The sequence below is a fragment of the Curcuma longa genome, chromosome 19, assembly GCF_044706935.1.
Source record: "Curcuma longa cultivar G26 ecotype Majalengka, Jawa Barat chromosome 19, ITB_CL_G26_1.1, whole genome shotgun sequence".
In the NCBI taxonomy this organism is placed as follows: Eukaryota; Viridiplantae; Streptophyta; class Magnoliopsida; order Zingiberales; family Zingiberaceae; genus Curcuma; species Curcuma longa.
Genome location: NC_133879.1, coordinates 1,614,160 through 1,619,630, shown reverse-complemented (window position 1 = coordinate 1,619,630; position 5,471 = coordinate 1,614,160). Strand labels below are relative to the sequence as shown.

General features: G+C 43.2%; 1 long non-coding RNA gene across 1 annotated transcript; it reads left to right on the top strand.

Moving 5' to 3' along the window:
* Window positions 1-1,189: 1,189 nt before the first annotated feature.
* LOC141812417 (uncharacterized) lies at window positions 1,190-1,918 on the top strand. The gene is made up of 4 exons (XR_012600294.1): window positions 1,190-1,364; window positions 1,457-1,521; window positions 1,617-1,682; window positions 1,857-1,918. It is a non-coding gene; the product is annotated as an uncharacterized LOC141812417 (long non-coding RNA).
* Window positions 1,919-5,471: the final 3,553 nt, after the last annotated feature.

The window sequence follows — 5,471 nt, the reverse complement described above, 5'->3', positions numbered from 1 at the left end:
ATAGGATTTCTGTCTCCGCCCCCGTTTGATTTTGAGAGACAGAGACAGAAATAGGATTTTTGTCTCCGTCTCAGACAGAATTTCTGTCCACTATCAAACTGGGGACACTGAAATGGAGACGGAGACATAATTTCTACTCATCTCCGCTTTCGGCATCGTCACGCCGCCGTCCGGTCACCGCCGGCCGTCGGGCCGAGCGCGTTGGACACGCAGTTCGCCGGCGCTCCGGTCGGTGTCGGATTCCGACCGGATTGTGGCGGAAATCCGACCGAAATCCAACCAAAAACAGAGCCCTGCGCGCCTCAGCCACTGTCTCTGTATTACCAAAATCAAACACGATACAGAGACCATTATAAATGCGTCCCTGTCTCTGTATTTCTGTATTTCTGTCTCTGTATTTCTGTATTTCTTAAACCAAACGCAGCCTTAGTGCCTTCTTCTTCTTTGGCTAGTTCTTGAGTTTGGGGCACTAATCTTTCAGATGACCCTCCTCGTTACAGTTGTAGCATCGGACCGTGCGTTTCTTCTTTCTTTGCACCTTTTTAGAGCGATTAGCTTTAATAAATTTAGACAAGTTTCTTACCTTTAGAGCTGTTTCTTCATCGTCCGATGAAGATTCTTCGTCGAGTTGGATCTTGTATTCAGCATGACGTTGTCTGTTTTTCTATTTTTTCTACACATCAAGATTCGTGAAGTTCTAATGTAGAAAATAACTGTTCTAACGTACTCATTTCTAAATCTTTTGAAATATAGTATGCGTCGATTACTGAGGTCCATTTTGGGGTTCTCGGGAATGCGTTTAGGGCATACCTTTGAGCATCGCGATTGGTCATGTAAAATACTGAAGTAATAGGGTTTAAAATGTAAATAAACTAAATTAATGGAGTAACGGGTTATTGGATTCTCATTACCCAAACCATTAAGTCAAACCCACCCTATAAGAATACCTCACCTCGCGATTTCCGCCGCAACTCTCCCCTCGCGAGCTTCCTTCTTCTTCTTCCCCGATCGGTTTTCTCTTCCTCCGATCTTCTCACGCCGCCGCCGCGACGCCAGTCCTCGCATCCTTCGCCAGCTGCTCGCGGATCCAGCGCCGGACGCCCTCGCCATCTTTCGGTCCCTCACGCGACGCAGCCGACATCGCCTCCTCCGCGAGCTCGTTGCTGCCGCTGACCCGACGCCGCGCGAGTTCTCCGATCGTGTGCAGCAGCCATCGATCTTAGTATTTCTTCTTCTTCTTCACCAATCTGAGTTCTGCCATTGCCGTCGCGAGTTGACGCCGCCGCTCCGCCTTTTCTGCCCAACGCTGATGCTGCCCTGTTCCTCTTCTTCGTGAGCTAGGGCACGGAGGGAACAGTTCTAAGGTAATTTCGTTGTGGTATGGTTAACAGATAAACTGGATTTCCTGTTCAGATGGTATCTCATAAGGATTCTAATGGGTGATGTTTTGTGGTAGATCAACAGAAAGGGGGAGAAGATTGACTACGGGTGGGTGAGATACTCGTTTGGTTATTTGCCGAGGTGAGCAAATGTTAACCTAGTTAGTTCTTGAACCCAGTTGTGATTTACTTGGTTTTGTTAAAGTAGTTGATTGGGATTGTGGTTCTGTTCATAAGCAATAGGATTGGAGTGGATTTTGATTGAGCGGAACGGTGGATTTAGAGCAAGAAACCTAATTTGAGGTAAGCTCTTAGTGAATCTTCCAATTTCATTGAATACTATGATTTTGGTATTTATCTGTTCTGGTGGATTGGGTTGGTTAGGATGAGGTTAAATAATCCTTAAAACCTAATTAGGATTCTTTGATGGAAAGTTTTCATATATCTTTGTGATTAGGATCGTTATCCTTTTTACAGGATCTTGATTGGTTGCGGTTATTAGGATTTTCCTACGATCTCACGCATCTTATCTTGGCAGGCGGGTACCTTGACTTGTCTTCTATAGATATGGCTTACAGATATGTGTAAATTGCTAGATTCCAGTAATTATGTTCTGCTCATTTGGACTATACATGCTGCTTGGATCTGACTTTGTTATCAGTTACACATGCTTATATTCTGGTTATCAGTTATTTCTTTCTCCGGATATCATCTGATACCTTGCCATGTTTAGATATCTGATACCTTGCCATGTTTAGATATCTGATACCTTTGCCATGTTTAGATATCTGATACCTATGGAGTTTTGATACCACCTGATACTTGTCCATATGCTTTAGTTGGATTTATCTTGCTCTGTATCGGTGTTTATACTAGACGTGATACCTTATATCATTCTGATTATGGGAGCATATGACATGGACTTGTAGATGGATAGGTGGTGCATGGATCATACTGATGGATATGCATTTGGATATATGCTGCATGGACTAGTGTCATACATCATGCTTGCATATATTGCATAACTGACGTGCGGGATTCCATTGTTGTTGAGTCCGGCGTCAGTTACATGCGGGCTACCAATCAAAGGGTGTGTGTAATTGCATGCCTAGCGATTATTGGCGTTCTGTTCCTATTCTAGTCGAGTCGCTCCTATTATAGCAGCACAGGTGTAAGTCCGTCGCTTGTGTATGATTTACACACACAATCCACTCATGGGTTAGTGGAAACCTTTAGATTGGTGCATACTTGCCCTGACAGGAGCTTCCGCTAGGCCACCCAGGATAGTGGTTTCGTAGCGTGGTAGCATACAGGGATCCCTCCTCTGTCATTGTGACCAGGAGATGAGAGCTTGCTCGCCCACTTATGATTTGGGTACCAGGATAGGTGTACACCTTGAGGACATCCTGTCCACTCGGTCACGCAGGAGCAGTGACGACAGAGTGCACAGAGGTCACAGCCCTACCCACGCGACTCCACCACTGTGGATGAGTGATCTGACGGGTTAGATTCCCACGCGACCTCGCCGCTAGAGTGGTGACCGGTCTGACTGGCGTCAGGGGTGACCAGGACATGCATTGCATCATGTGCATACTGCACTATTGCATTTGTTTGTGATTGTTGCATTTGTTTGATGCACTTGGATGACATGCATGCACAGGATACCTATATGTTGGTTTGGGGATTACCTTTCACCTTACTATTGTTTATCAGACTCTGGTATGTACAGATCTACTGTTGTTCAGTTTTCTACCTTATTTACTTTCCAGTAGACTGTACAGCATGTTATTACTGCTGATAGCTTTATACACATATCTGCTAGATACCCGCTGAGTTTCTTTTGGAACTCACCCCGTTTACCTGTATTGTATTTCAGGTTGATGCCGTCTGGAGAGCTGTTCTGCTAGTCCCGAACTATTGAGTTTTTGGTTTATTTACTATTCCGCATACATGTATTCGAACTTATGGGATTTCTCGATGAGTTTTCCACTTGAGTACTTAGTTCTCCGCTGTCGATATATTTCTGACTTCCATTTCGTGTTGTTTACCGAATTCTTGTTCGGATTTGATATATATATATATATGCGTGGATGTGATATTACAGTAGGATGTGTTAGTGACCGTGTGGGTCACATTCATTTCTGTTATATATATAAATCCATAGCCTGTTATGGATTGGCCGTGTGGGCCTTATTATGTGTATGTATACAGGGAAAGTTCATTGTTACAGGGGAGATGCTGCCGAAATTTCTCGGAAAGCCGTCTCCCGGGGCGTAACAGGTCACCTTTTCTCCAAGATTTTCGAGACTTGTGATTAATTCTTTTACCTTGGCGTGTAATTTTGCAACTGATTCTCCGTCTTCCATTTGGAGATTGGTCAGTCGGCGTCTAAGGATATCTCGCCGCGTCAGTTTTGCCTCCAAGGTGCCTTCGTGCAATTCCAAATTTTTTTCCCAAAGTTCCTTTGCCGAGTCGTACTTCCCGATTCGATTGACATCTTGTTCGAGGAGGACGGTCAGCAGATGGAATTCTGCCTTTCTATTCGCTATAGCGTCTGCTTGCTCCTTCTTGTTCCAGGAGTCAGGATCCTTGATCTTTCCTTCATTATCTTCCGGAGCTGCATAGCTATTTTTCATGATAATTAATAATTTATAATCTGTGGAAAAGAATACCTTCATTTTTCTTTTCCATGCTCTAAACTCCCTCTCAAATTTCAACGGATATATCACTGGTCTAACCATCTTCTTGAAATTTACTGCAGTTGGCGGTTAGTCCTTCTGCGGTGTCCTCCGCTCTGATACCACTTGTTGGATTGAGATGGACCGGCAAGAGGGGGGGGGGGGTGAATTGCCCCTGAAAATAAAACATAAATCTCTTGCTTTTCCTTACAAGGATAGAAGTTAGCAGCAATCAATTAAATAAACAAACATTAATTAAATTAACAAATGGTAAAAGGCAAATACACACAGATGTACTTGGTTACAACCTAGGTGGTTGTAAGCCAAGGCGGTTGAAGCTCGACTATGAAAATCTCCTTGCGGAGAAGCCTTTTACAGTGGTTGATCACATCAAAACTAAGCAGGACACCAACAATTAGTAGTTGACTAGTAGTGTTAAACTACGTGGAAAGAGTCGTTACACTGGTTTTAACAGTCAGATTCTCTACAACAGTCGATTGGTGAAGGCTAATAGTTGATTGGAAGGCAGAAATCAACTCGAACAACAACCCTATAAAGGTGGGGTTCGAGATAATTTGAAGGTATCGATTCTTGAGGGGTTGGAGATGAAATACTATTGCATTTTCCTATTGGGATTGTCCCAGTACATTGTGTGTTTACACATTTTGTAAACGTGCGTAGTGGAAATAAACTAATAATTACATCTAATTATTACTACACACGCAAGCAAATACAGAATATAACAAATACATGACATAGTTGAAAATTTAAAATTTTACAGAATAATAAATATTCTACGCATACCTATTGGATGATGTTGAGCGGTGTTAGCATCAATCGAGCAATCCTTATCGAAGTTCCGCCTCTACTGGTGATCCACGCCAAACTCTCGTCTGGACCATGAGTTGCATCACCGTCTTCGGTACTAGCCGATGATCGACAATGATCGATACGAGAGAAAAATCCTAATTATGGATAACAAGCAACAATATTTATCGCGATTATTTTTTGGGATTTTCTAACTATCATCGGCAATCGTATTCCAGTGTAATTTTTGATGGTCAACCATTGACCATCAATTTAGGGGCAAATAGATGAAACCTTTCCGATAAAGATGGATTGATTTTTGGACACTTCATAAGCTCCTAGCAACGATAAATCCTAGTAACAAAACACTAACAGTAGATCTCTGGCTTCCGACAGCAGCTTCAAATGGCTGGAAATAATTTTTGACCATTAAAGATGTTCCGGTGGCCAGCGATAGTCGGACGAATCTTTTCACAGTGGCTCTGATTGGTGACTGCTGGAAAGTTCTTCACTGAGAACTCCGGCACCTGTCTGAGAGCGGTGGGCCAAGCTTTAACCAAAAGCAGGTATAAGACGGTGAAAGGAACGAGACACGTTTCATTTTAGC